The sequence below is a fragment of the Choristoneura fumiferana genome, chromosome 20 (assembly GCF_025370935.1).
Source record: "Choristoneura fumiferana chromosome 20, NRCan_CFum_1, whole genome shotgun sequence".
Taxonomy (NCBI): Eukaryota; Metazoa; Arthropoda; class Insecta; order Lepidoptera; family Tortricidae; genus Choristoneura; species Choristoneura fumiferana.
Window position 1 is genome coordinate 16,326,668 of NC_133491.1, and position 15,388 is coordinate 16,342,055.

The window sequence follows — 15,388 nt, forward strand, 5'->3', positions numbered from 1 at the left end:
CTTCTTGGCTGGCGACCAAAGCATCAAAGTCAAAGTCAAAACATCTTTATTCAATGTAGGCTATAACAAGCACATATGAATGTCAAAAAAATCTACCACCGGATCAGAAAACCTCTGCCTCGTTGAGTTTCTTGCTCTGTATCGGGAAGAAACTCAACGAGGCATATTTTTTTTAAACAGATTTACAATATTATTAAATGATATCTATAGATACATCACATGTATTTTACACAACTTTATTTTTAACACAGCCAAATTCAAATTCAAATTACTTTATTTTGCATAAAATTTGGTGTATACAATGGTCTTATAAATAATTTGGTCGCACACATTTCTCCAGCATCTGGCAGGCAAAATTTATGTATATGTTCATTAAGTAATAGGTTCTAAATAAATGATTAATAAATGTCATTAACAAGAAAGAAGTTATACATTGCATCACGTCAAACATTAAAAAAGAACTGAAATAATCAAAAAGTAGAGGGATTGTTATAAATAATTGAAAATAATACCATTATCATACATGCGAATACTTAAGAACTACATGTAAATGTCAGAATTAACTTAATAACTTAGATTAGAGAGAAAACGTAAAACAAAATAAAGTAAGTACATTAGATGTCAATATATCATAGTGACAGTTATTTGAAGAAGTCAAAATATTCGTCCACTGAGTAAAAACAATTCTGTATTAACCATGTCTTAAGTTCACTATTGAATACATTTAAAGGTAAGCACTTAATTTTTTCATTCAATCTATTGTAAATATTAACCGACCTAACATACTGCTACTCGTAAAATTGAGGTCTCATCATAAAATATTGTTTCTTTAGCACATGCTTTGATTAGAAAATTCCCGCAGTCCATCTCAATTCTGCCCGAAAATCGCAATCCCAAGTCGTGAGGTGAAATTCGTAGAAAAATAAATCGAACAAGAATAAATTCTTCTTGGACAAGTTTTCAGACCGCGAAATTTTCTGCCGTCGGGTTAGTTTTACCCGCCTATAAAAATGTATTCGAATAACAGCTCCTTGGTTTAATGCTCTAAGATGCTTGCAATTAATCGCTCCTGCGGTCGAGCAGAACGAACTGTCGAGTGTATATTGATTTATATACGGAATAATTTATTCCTAATTAATGGTTAAATAATTGTATCACAAATTAAGATAGAAGGACGCTGGGAGCATTACTTCTTTGGACAGCAAGTGTGATCCGCGGAAAAGAGTATTTAATCCTTCTAATTTTGTGAATGGAAAATGTGTTTAGTGAGTGCTTTTGTTACCTTTCCACGGCAAAACGGATAATTTTGAACATTTGAATACGAGTATACTCATATTACTACTGAGTCTAATCATCAAATTTGTTTAGGGGATAATGAGACTTTTTTGACTTCTTTCGACTTTCCAAGACTCTCGTGATGTGTGTATTAAGTCTCTATTTAACCGACTTCAAAAAAGGAGGAGATTATCAATTCGGTCCCGGAGGAGGGGGAGGCCTTTGTTGTAGCAGTGGACGTCTTCCGGCTGATGATAATGATGATCAATTCGGTAGTATTTTTTTATATTTGTTACCTCAGAACTCCGACATTTATGAACCGATTACAATTTTTTTTTCGCGTTCGTCTAGGAATTGTCTTCAATTAGGTCCCACAAGCACCAAATCAGGATCTGATGATTGGATCTTAAGGAAATCGAGGGAACTCTTCAAATGTTGCAGGGACACCTATAGTAAATTGGATATATTTAGTAGTAACTCGTGCATTTGCTCTTGAAAATCATCATTTAGTGAAGTGGAACTAATGAAGAAGACCACAGTTGACCATCGGAGTTACTACTCAATTTCACATTTGAAATACACACAAATACACAAGTATTTCACTGGTTGCATTTTAATCACTTTAACACAGTTGCTAAGCAATCTATGCTCCTCGCTATGCATATGGTTACACGGGTGGTGAAGCACCAGGACACCTCAATAATGAACGTCTCTGCATCGGAAAAATCAATCTTTCGTTAAAGGTAGCGAGCAGTTGATCTTAGATAATTAACAATAAAAAGCGTGAAAAATAAAATTTTATAACAAAAAATTGCATTGACTACAAAAAACCATGAAAATAATTTTCTAGGAGTGGACCTATAGTCTTCTACCTCACCTAGGCACTATATGTTGGGCTTCGATCACTCCTGCTGGCTCGTGCTGAGGCACCAACCGGCTTCAGACTGGTAGAAAATTATTTTCATGGTTTTTTGTAGTCGGTTCAATTTTTTTAAGCCAATATTCCTATGGGATCGGGAATATAATCGGGATTTACGCTCGTAAAATCTAGATCTCTACTGCTTTAGGTGTTCTTATATGAAACTGGTTTTAGGTGTTCTTACGTAAATAAAATCCTCAGTGTATTTTGTGTATTTTAGGAATCTATATAATATATAAGGGTTTTTTTTACATTGACGAAAGAAAATTGACGTGACCAATATTTTCTGCTAATTTAACTGACGAACTACTGAATTTGAATTTTTTAGGACGCTGGCCTGGCTGGCTGGCTTATGTTCCACTGCTGGGCACAGGCCTCCTCTCAGAATGAGAGAGGCTCGGGCCGTAGTTCCCACGAGGCCCAGTGCAGATCGGGAACTTCACACATACCATTGAATTACTTCACAGGTTTGTGCAGATTTCTTCACGACGTTTTTCCTTCCGTAAAGCTCGTGGTAAATTTCAAATGTAATTTCGCACATTAATTTCGAAAAACTCAGAGGTGCCGCGCCGGGGTTTGAACCCACGAACCTGCTTGAGAGGCGATAGATCAAACCACTAGGCCACCGCGGCTAGCCTATTTTACTCCAATTAATTGCCAGACTTAACGGTTCTCGCGAGCGAAGCAAGGAGTAAAAGCTTGGCTGTTTTCTTTTTCGAAATTAAAACGAACCGATAGCTATTTTATTGGGTACCACACAGCATTGCAGCAAGCTGCATTGTGATGGAATTTTCGCTGGCGTAATACCTTGCTGGAAATGTTTTTTACATTCGTGTATGAAATTGAAATTGCATTCTTTTGTTTTCCTTTTGTGGTTTCAAATAGTGCTGTAATTTCGCGCGATTGAAAATAAATAAATAAAGCGTCTGGCTACGGGTATTTATGTACAGTTAGGTTTATTTTTCTACAGTTGGCATGGCATTATTTGCGTTACTTTATGAAGATCCACGGCTGGGTATGGACTAAAATCATAGTCAGTAAATATAATTTTCAACCGCATCTATCGTAAAAAATATTCATAAGTTGCCTGGGTGAAATTAATTGGTAACGATAAAGCCTCCCATCCTCCTGAGTCCTCGCGTACTTTATAAAGAACCAATTGCTCATTGAATAAGGAATTCTAATAATTTTGAAATAATACCCAAAATAACAAAGCAGGTCAACCACGTCTTGGTCTTAAAGCACTAAGTTTGCTAAAAAAAGTCAGGGCTCATGAGGCTATTGTTTACTTTGTATATATTCTTCTTTTTTTTGACTAACTGGCAAACGAGCAAGTGGGTCTCCTGATGGTAAGAGATCTCCATCGCCCATAAACATGCAGGGGTATTGCAGATGCGTTGCCAACCTAGAGGCCTAAGATGGGATACCTCAAGTACCAGTTATTTCACCGGCTGTCTTACTCTCCACGCTGAAACACAACAGTGCAAGCACTGCTGCTTCACGGCAGGATTAGCGAGCAAGATGGTGGTAGCAATTCGCGCGGACCTTGCACAAGGTCCTAACCCTGCTGCATTCTCAATGCACTGTAAGTATGTGGCGTTTCAGTAAAAAGTTATCTTATTATCTTGCTTTGGTTTTGCGATCCTAAAGAGAGGTTACGTGATACAAGTAACTAATAGTATAATTACTACTGAATACATACATATAAAATTTCAAGTCTATCGCATCATTGAAAGTAAGTCGAAATAATATACTTACTAAGTATTATTTGGCGAATTTTCCTTTCGTCAGCCGTATCTTCTTGCATTGTCATCCTATTTACTCATCATCATCATCAGCCGGAAGACGTCCACTGCTGGACAAAGGCCTCCCCCTTAGAACGACAACTCGTCACTTGCATCCACCGGTTTCCCGCAACTCTCACGATGTCGTCAGTCCACCTAGTGGGAGGCCTGCCAACGCTTCGTCTTCCGGTTCGTGGTCGCCACTCGAGGACTTTTCTCCCCCAACGGTTATCTGTTCTTCGAGCGATGTGGCCTGACTATTTACTAATTCTTACAAACTATAAATTATAATGATAACTAAAAGTGTATGAATTTCAATTTACTAGTGTGAAATAATATATTATAGAAATACTAGCACAAAACAATTATATCAAGTGAACCTGTCCAATTAATAAACAAAATGGATTGTAACGATCAGTTAAATTTAAATTCTAACATAAAGGATTCCCGCAGGACAAAAGATCGCCTGAAACATTTGTACAAAATACCTTTTCGATTATAATATTTCATCTCGAATTTGTCACAGAGGAAAATCGATCACCGCATATTGTTGGAAAATGTAATTCCCACGCCTTGTTTAGCTAACAACTCATTAACCATGATGTTGATTGATTCGTCGAGGTGGCCGAGACATCGGAAGTGACGTGAGCGTCAAATAAGAGTGGTTAAAGAAACGTGTTGGTAAGTTTTCTGACTTTGTGATTGATGTTGCTATTGGTACCATTCACATTATTTACCAGGCCCGAAATAGGGTTCCGTAGACATTACGAAAAAAATGACATATTTTTCTAAGGTTTTCGTATTTTGTACGGAATATTCCAAGTTTAAGTATATTTTTTTTGGAGGATGCTTTTAAGGTTTTGGACTGGAAAGGACGAGGCATCAACATTAATGGCGAGTACTTCACTCACCTTCGATTCGCCAACGATATTGTAGTCATGGCTGAGACCATGGAGGACCTCGGTGCTATGCTCGCTGACCTCAGTAAAGTTTCCGACCGAGTTGGCCTGAGAATGAACATGGGCAAGACAAAAGTCATGTCTAATGTCCATGTTGTGCCAACTCCCGTAATAGTCGGAGGCTCTGCGCTCGAAGTTGTTGACGAGTATGTATACCTGGACAAACGGTCCAGTTAGTAGGTCCAACTTCGATAAAGAGATCACTCGTCGAATCCGACTCGGCTGGGCAGCGTTCGGGAGGCTTTGCAGTGTCTTTTCATTCAAATTACCGCAGTGTTTGAAGTCAAAGTCTTTGACCAGTGTGTGTTGCCAGTGATGACATACGGATCTGAGACGTGGGCGCTAACGATGGGCCTCATGAGGAAGCTCGAAAGTCACTCAAGGGCTATGGAGAGGGCTATGCTCGGGGTTTCTCTGCGGGATAGAATCAGAAATGATGATATCCGCAGTAGAACTAAGGTTACCGACATAGCTCGAAGAATTGCGAAACTGAAGTGGCAGTGGGCGGGGCACATTGCTCGCAGGACTGATGGCCGATGGGGTCAAAAGGTTCTCGAATGGCGTCCGCGGACCGGGAGACGAGCTGTCGGTAGACCTCCAACAAGATGGAGCGACGACCTGGTTAAGATCGCGGGATCGCGGTGGATGCGAAAAGCACAAGACCGGTCTGAGTGGAGAGCCTTGGGGAGGCCTATGTCCAGCAGTGGACGTCTTTCGGCTGACATGATGCTGATGAAGTTTATTTTAACCTTAGGCTGCTATTTACTCTTAAACTACTAATAATTGTCAAGAAAACTTAACCGTTTTAGTTTTCCTTCTAAGTTTGATATACTTACTACCATCCTGAATTTTTCCAAATTTTTCTACCTACCGGTTTAGATTTTAGAGGGGGAGGGGTGCGCCGATTTTAATTTAAATTTGCACTTTAAAGATGAATAGTCTATTTTTATTTTTATTTTTTTTATGTACCATTTTGTCGGCATAGCTTACATATATATTCGTGAAAACTTACAGCTTTCTAGCATTGATAGTCCCTTAGCAAACCCGCGGTTTTTGCCATTTTGGCTACGGAACCCTAATTATGTCATAATGTTAAAAAAATATATATTTAAGTCATTTCATTTCATTTCCCATACATTTGCCAAAGAAATCATAACGATATTGCTATAAAATGTTCCACCCTGGTAATGTGATTTACTTTTTCGACTGTACTTGAAAGAACGCGATCACTTAAAAAGACAAGTAATTTAATGTAAGCTGAAAACCATAAAAATAACAAAACGTCTTCAACGTTAAAAAGCAGCCATTACGTTATGGTGGGCTCAAATAAAATGGGGATATATATCAAACGCCGCCTATTTCTGTAGTGAGGGATGAAATGGTCCCTGTGCGCAGATAAGGGTGCCGTACCTTAATATCCAAAGGACTGAGTAGGTACACTAACGCTAGAAGGAGGTTATGCGGCAAAATAGAATTTACTGCCCGCTGAGCGAAGTTTGTTGGCCGTGGAAAACAAAATCTCTATCAAGTTCAATCTTAGTGGTAGTGACAACTATTTTAATTTGACTTTCTCAGCAGATTATACTAATAGTTTTTATTACCCACTTCTAGCGGAAGATGGGCGTATACCTCGACGTTTTAGCCACAATCATGCCGCGGCCGAAATATCAAGAGATCAAGACCTTTTATTATTATCTAGCCTGGATTGATGTCCCACTGCTGGGAAAGGCCTTCCCATATATATCTTCATTCCAAAGCCTTCTTTTTTATTCAACTGGATGAAAAACGAGCAAGTGGGTCTCTTGATGGTAAAAGATCGCCACCGCCGATAAACATCTGCAACAACAGGGTTATTGCAGATGCGTTGCCAACCTAGAGGCCTAAGATAGGATACGTCAAGTGTCGGTAATTTCACCGGCTTTATTACTCTCCACGCCGAAATACAACAGTGCAAGCACTGCTGCTTCACGGCTGGATTAGCGAGCAAAATGGTGGTAGCAGTCGTCGGAGTGGAAGGATTTATGTGCGGCGGGGACATGGCGAGACTGGATACCGATTGCGCACTAATGCTGATGTTGAGAAGCTTTTTGGGCGTTGAAGATGTTTGTTTTAGTTGTTTTTACGTGTTTTATGAATGAAATGTTTTTAACTTGTTTCTGGGAATTGATTCTTGCTGCTTGTATGTGTTGCAATTTATTTTTAATAGTTTTTGCTTGTATAAATGGGAACGTTTGGGTTTGTTCTACAAACTGTTGCTTGGTCCCTGGGTTTTTATCTTGTTTATGTGAGTATTTTTTAATTCTTTTTAAATTTTATTTTTTAATTGTGACTGTTTTTAATGTGTTGTTTACATCTTATTTTAAATGTTGCTGTTATAATAATTTACTATTAGGCAGTCCTAATTTGTTTTCTGTTACAATATTGAATCCAGTCTTAATCTATAATATGTATAAACGATGTTGCAAATTTTTCGTTGATAATTGGTTCTCTGGCCGCTTGATGAGATTTTTTAATCTTTTGTTTTTATTTTGGCATGCATTTTTGTTTTTAACAAGCTTTACCTCTGATTACTGTTATTGTTGTTTAATTATGCATATGAATTATTTTAATGTGTATTACTATTCTGAAGCCGGTTCATCAAGTGAATTATGCATTCTGTTTTTCTTTGTTCATAATGGTTAAGGTTAAAAATGTTAAATTTGGTCTACTCAATGCTGGCTCTTTAAATACAAAGCATGATGAGTTTATTGTTTGTGTGGAAAAACACACTCCAGATGTGCTTGCAATCAACGAAACTTGGTTACGCCAGGGTGAGGAGGCAAAGGCCCCTAAACTAGTTGATTATAAGTTCATCCATGTACCAAGGATACTTGGAGCTCGGCAGGGCGGTGGAGGAGTTGCCTTTTATGTGAAACGAGGTATACGCTTTCAAAATGTATCCATTTCGCGCATTCCTAATATTGAGCAGATGTGGATTCGTTTTACCTTAAGTTCCGTCAAGCTTCTTGTGGGCACGGCGTATAGACCGCCTTGGCTGGACTTAGATGATTTTTTGGATGGTTTAACTGACACTATTACTTCGTTATCACAATATGATTGGATACTATTAATGGGTGATTTCAATGTAAACCTTTTGGATGTTAATGACTCAAAGACCCAAAAATTACTTTCATTTCTTAACTGTCTAAACTTACGAAACTATGTTACTGCGCCTACCCATTTTACGGCTCACAGTGAAACACTTATTGACCTAATCTGCTCAAACAATGTTTTGGAGAATGTGACCAATGATTATATTGTGGACTTGTGTAGCCATGCTCTAATATTGGCTGAAGTTAAGATTAAGAAGGATAAGGGTATGCCCAAATTTATTATATCTAGACCATTAAAAAGTATTGATTTGACGGAGTTTTCTCGTTGCTTACTGCAATTAGATTGGAATTTTATTTATGGTTTGCCAACAGTGGATGAAAAAGTTCAATATTTCAACAGACTTCTACTATCTCTGTTTGATGCCTTTGCTCCGAATCGCAAGCTGGTTGTCAAAGATAAGTCCAAACCTTGGCTCACCTCCAATTTAAGACTCATGATGCATTTACGCAATTTAGCTCATAATAAGTACCGTACCACCATGCATATTGTTGACAGGGATCAGTATAAAGTCATGAAAAGTCTGGTAAATACATGTTTGTTCCAGGAGCAGAAAGCTTACTTTGATAAAAATATTAACTCTAATATTAATAACCCTAAGAAACTATGGAAGCAGTTGAAACAAAATGTACTTTCAGACATGAAATCTACTAATGATATATCGGATCATTTAAGAGACCCAAATAAAATCAATGATTTTTTCTTGAAGATTCCCGGAGATGACACAGTGCAGAGATCGGTGCTTGATAGCTTTGAAAATAGTAGTTTTTGCGACTCCTGTTTCAGATTGGTACCCGTTGATGCTCAGACTGTTGCAAAAATTATTTTAGACATCAAATCAAATGCTCAGGGCTGCGACGGCATTTCTGCGGATATGGTTCTATTGACTCTTCCTTTTGCGTTGGAATTTATCGTAGATATAATAAACTCGTCTATTAAGACATCAACTTTTCCTGAGCTGTGGAAGACTGCGGTAGTTACGCCCATCCCCAAAAAAGTAATCCTGATGGGCTCAAAGACTTACGGCCAATCAGTACTTTGTCTTACCTCTCAAAGATCCTCGAGAAAGTGGTGTATAAGCAGGTGATTTCGTATATTGAAGCCAATAACATCCTTCCTAAGCTGCAATCGGGTTTCAGAAGAGGTCGCAGTACTAACACCGCTCTACACGACGTTTTTGATGAGATTTTGTGTGCTCAAGATGTTGGCATGTGTGCAGTTCTGATACTTCTGGATTTTTCCAGAGGTTTTGACACGGTCAATGTGACCTGTAAAAATGTGTGTGTGTGTGATGTGATGTGTGCTGTCAAAATTAAAGTTTTACGGTTTTGCGGATTCATCCCTTGAATGGTTTAGAAGCTATCTCTCGTGCCGCCGACAACAGGTCAAGCTTCAAAATCTCGATGGGTCATGGACTTTTTCAGACGTAAAGCCGGTCAGCAGAGGAGTTCCTCAGGGATCTATCTTAGGCCCTCTCCTGTTCATAATTTATTCTTCGGATATTTGTAGCAGCATTAGGCATTGTAGATATCACTTGTATGCGGACGACTTGCAGGTCTACTTGTCTTTCAGACCATCTGAAACTAAGGAGTCAGTCCAATTGATCAACGAGGACCTGAGTTCGATTCTTGAGTGGTCTACTGCGAGCTCTCTTGTCCTGAATCCTTTAAAGTCCAAATATTTGATTATGGGCTCCCGTAAGCAAATTGATAAGGTAAAAGCTTACGATCCCGAAATAACTATCCTCGGTGACTCGGTGGAGCAGGTGCAGGAGGCTCGCAATTTGGGCATTCTTATGGACTCGAGTCTGAAATTTGAAAAGCACGTCGGAGATGTAGTTCGTAGTTGTTTTTACCGGCTGCGTTTACTTTACAGGATTCGAAAGTATTTGAGTATAGATCTTCGTATACGTCTTTGTGAGGCTTTAATTCTTTCCAAATTGAACTATTGTTTAACTTCCTTTGGCTCTTGTTTGTTAAAGAAAACTCATAAGCTTTTGCAACGAGTTCAAAATGCCTGTGTGAGATACTGCTTTCCTGTTCCTCCACGTTCCCATATTACTCCATTTTTAAACAACGCAGGCATGCTAAGTGTGTCGCATCGTAGGGAACTGTTGTTTGCTGCTTTGCTTTTCGATGTTGTGAGGACTGGTGCACCTGAGTATCTCCACGAAAAGCTGAAATGGTCGTCGATGGCAGCTAGATACCGAACGAACAGAGCCTGTGTACTCTGCCCGTACAGACACAGGACAGCTGCATTTCGGGGAAGTTTTAGGTATCTGGCCTCGAAGTGTTGGAATAACATCCCTCCTCCTATTCGAGGAGTTCGTTCAAGGCAGATGTTTAAGCAAAGGTTTAAAACATATTTATTGGATTGCCAGAAGCTTCAGGTCAATGCTTAGTACTACCCGGTATCGTCGGTTCTATTTGACAACCAGGCTGCGAAAATCTTTGTCTTTGTTTTTGCTTGTATTAGGTACCTATATTCAAAGAATGTCTGTTATGTTTGTTTGTTATTTGAACCTTAAATTATACATTATTATAGTAACTTTGAGTAAAAATTGTATGTGACTGAGTGCGTCAACTCCTACTGGTTCCGACAGAATATCAGCGCTGTGACAGCAATGTCGCAGCACATGCTGAGTCGGCGCCTTTTCGCGGCTGTGCCGTGACAACTTAATTCAAATATGTATACAATCTGAATCGTTTGTTTATGTAGAATTGTCATGGCATGTTTGTGAATAAAGTTTTTTTATCTATCTATCTATCTATCTAAATAAATAAATTATTAAAAAAAAGTGTCCCGTGTGTCCGCGGATCGGCAGGGTTCCAAAAATATCTCCAACCAAATTGGACGGATGACCGGTTAAGTCGGGGCTTACGGTGGATGCAAGCCGTAACGAGACTGGACATGGGAGAGGTTATTTCAACATTTATACCTTATGGCTGAGATGGTGAAATAATGATGCCCCAACTGTATGCAAAAGCCCCTTCTCAAAACTCCTTCCACTCGTCTCTGGCTGCGCACTTAAGATATATTCAGCAGAATTATTATGTACTTAGCTATAGTTATCTCAGTATCGCGCGTATTCTTTGCTCCTAAAATGTATATGTTTAGCACCCACACTATCGCATGCGAGGAACATCAAACGATCCATGCTTCACTGGTCATTAGCCATAGCACGACACTTAATTATCTTTATCAGTCAATATTAACTTCTTTATATATTGTATAGAATCTATTTCAAATAATAGTCAACTGTTTAAGCATACTAATATTAGGAATAATGTAACATCGAAATTGTTATTCTAAATGGACCTACCTATAGTTAGCCATTTCTCGTGGCTTCGCACACGTAAACCATTAGATTTTAAAATTTAGTAATTATTTCCGGAAAATTTCAAAAAAAGGTTTCAAGTCATACCGTTCCATTTTACAGTAACGAAGTTTATGACTTAGACAAGTTTTGTGTTATAAAATGTGGTCATATCAAAAATTTATGTTATGTGTCGCATCTATGTCACTTTCAAATTTGTGATTTAAAATTTTACCTTTTAGCAATAACGTCTGAAAATGTATTTATGATAAAGAATAACTATGGTTTATTAGGTTTTTATATTGTATAGCTGACCTAAACGCGCTATACACTGTCATGACCACAGTAAATGACGCTAATAATATTCTGTGTATGACCCTAACATTAATTTAACAAGCATGTATGAATAACGATGTTAATGTTAGTCATACTGCGGTCAAATCAATGAATGAGGCCTTCTAAAAACCATTTAAGGCACATATTTTATAGCCATAGCGTATACGCAGGTGGTGAGCTCATAGCGTGGTCACGACGTAAAAGAAAATTACGACTGAAACACGATTGACTGATTAATATGAAAATCCAGAATAAGATGACCTTTTTTCTCATACACAAGCACAGGTATCGGTATCTTAGTAATTTGGTTGGTACGTCACAAAATACTAGTAATTGCAACACACGTCAAAATCATAAAACGTTATCAACCGGTGGTAATATTCAGCTTGCTCAGTTGCTCACACCACATCATTGTACAAATAATACTGAAAGAAGTAGTATACCTATTCGTACTATTTTAAGTAGAATCAACACGCCACAATTGATAAGATTGCTGTCAAAAATTCTTGGGCAGTCCAATGACGAACATGAAGACACTACTACATAGCAATGATTTTTTCATCATGTTCAATCAAATTATGTTAACCACAGCGACTAACAGACAGATATAAATCAGAGTTAACGGCTAACCTCCACTATTGGAGTGGCACTTAAGAAGAGAAGAACCCAAACCACCTGAAATATTCGGCATTCATTTAAATACTCTTTTTGTTGTACGAAACTCAGATCCTCAGATCAACAATAGTTTGCCAATCGGAGTATTTTACAGGCGCGTTCAAAAGAGGGGATGTCAAGGGGTTGTTCACCCTCAACACACAAATTACCCGATTAATAGTTTTTTTTATTTTACTTCAAATATATTACGCATCCTAAAGATTGAGTTCCTTTTGATCGGTCAAACATCAAACAAGATTTATTTACAAGCGGAAATATCCTCGGTTCCAAGCATAATAATGCTATCTGCGGTACATAAATAAAAACAAGCTAATTTAACAACAGCTGCCACTCTTCCCGCTAATTTTGGCGCCATTTGATGAGGTGTTTTATCGTGGAGCACTCTGTATCGAATAACCAACGATCACGCGAAAACACGGTGGTTACGTTATCTGTGGTGCATATTGTTTGAAGTTATCAGCCCAGTTAGGTTAGAACGCGTGCATTGTAAATAACCTCGAGTGGGCTAGAGCATGGTCGTCATTTTAAGCCCACACGGAGGCAGCGTATATGTAATTATTTATGTTGAATATAGAACTTAATATACGAAGTGCTATCAATAAGTAATGAGTATGACACAATAAACTCTTTGGTAAGGAATAAAAAGTATTGGCAGCCCTTTAATGTTATGAATGATAATTAAAAAATTATATTTTAACAGTCGTTTGTTTTTCATTCCGGGTATCAAGCTGAAATAAATAATCAAATTTGCTCTTGAAGTACTTAATGAAACAATCAAACTTCCAAGTCAACTTAACCGATAGAGTCATCAAAAAAAGTGTTTCCATACAAATAGTCGTAACCGAAATCTATTAGATACTTCCGGTTGTCATGAAAAAAAATTGATATGAAGGTAGCTCTAATAACAAAATAAGAAAAGGGTGAACAATCTCAATTTTTATATCTGTCTGTCAATGTCAGTAACCATCTAAAATGACCCCACACCGCGTCCGACCCATTTTGCTCAGAAAAGGGACTTTGCTAACACTGGATATTCATATGTAGATAACCTACAAATTTGTACGGAACGGTTTTTTATAGCTGCTTTTTATTTATTTAGTCCACGTTTGTTATAAATAAACCCCGTTATCAAGCGGGCAGTTTTGTGGCTACCTAATATTAGTGATGTGCAATATCAATAAAAACTTTTTAAATAGAGTGTTCAGGTAATGGAATTCCCATACCTACATACGAGTAGCTACAATGTCGAGACTTGGATAGTTTGTATGCACATCACTAACGTTAGGTCTTAGGTAGGGCCACCAAACTGCCCGCTTGATAACGGTATATTCATATAAGCAAACATGTAACTGCCTACACTTCTCTGATCGCGAATAATTTCGATACTCCGCTACTCCGTTTTATTAAGGGAGTGTTCATTCTAAACTCTAAATCGCATAAATTTCAAACATTCTCTTAGTGAGATGAACTCACGCGCCGCCACCGCAAAGATTTTGTAACAGATTTACCAATCTTACGCATTTCAGACAGGCAGCGTTACATGCATAGTTCTTCGTTTTCATTCATTAAATAACTTTTGTAGTTCTTATTTATGTTGTATGGAATGTATCTAATTTTATTAAAAATAATAAAAAGATCTATACAAAATTTAGAAGCTCGACTGCCTAAACAAAATTAAAAAAAAACAGTCAAGTAGTTCAAAATTAATTTGCTTTGCCATGTTTTGCTTTGATCCCGGGTGTGGCAAATACCATTTCAAAAAATGTTTGAATGCAGTTTAAGTATTTGTTTAAATATAATTAAATCTTTAGCGTTTAGATTTCCTACGTGTCAATCACTGTCAATATAGGCTTGGGCTATAGGATCGCCATCTTACATTGTTTTGGCACTTAATTGTCAGTTACATTTTAGCTAAAACGTTGTTAAGAAGGTTAAGAACCACTGATCTTTAAGTAACGAATATTCACTCAGCGACTACCTATTACCACAGTTACTACCTACTTTATTAAGTATCGCATGACACTCAGGGTGGTATTACAAACATTCAGCAATGCACTACAAACCGTCGTGCTGTCCGCCATTCGACCTTTATGTGACTCTCCGTGAAACCCGACCACTGTTTTACGAAACAGCGATCTGCCTGTCTTATAGCTTTGTCTGCGATCCAATGTCTTCTATATCAAACAACACGGTATTGTCTCTTGCGATAGTGTCTCAGTACTTCAAATCAGGTGCAATTTAAACTGCATAAAGAGCTGATCTGTTATAAAATAAAATCTTTTACGTTGTTTAAAAAAATGAACGTTGATATAGATAGATGACCTACAGTCGGTCAACATACAGAATACACTTTACTACTCTGTAAGACTTCTGACAATTTTACTAGTCTATCGACTCAATAGTTTTTTCATTTTCCTGAAGATTCAAATAATAAATAAAAAGAAAACCGAAACCGATCTCTTGTTCGAATTCCAAACGATATTAGAAAACTAGTTAACTTTGTGCACTTCTAGATAGTATCTACTACCTATAAGGTAAATAAAAATTCCCAAATAACAGAATATTTTATTAATTTGTTACAATAGAAGTCTCTGCTAATTAAATAATTAACTACCCTACAGCGTTCACATTCATACTCCAGTGCTTTACCCCCTCACAAGAATCATCTCTCCACTGGTATAGTTTAAAAATACCTTAAATAATCTACGAGTTACGAAATCTTAACCACTGTGCGTTCCTTCGCCCTTCCTGCACGTACTAGACCGTAGGACTTAGGTTTTGAGGCTTCAAAAATATAAAGTTTTTTCTTTTTCGCATATAGCTTCCGGAGCATTTGCCCAACCTAATACAAAAATTGTGTCATTTTGGGTGCCTGCATAGTAGAAATTTAGGTATTAGTGTTTTTCCATTAGTTGGACAAAAAAAAATTAAAGACGAAAATTTACTTTCTTATTATATCCGAGCAGTAACTGAT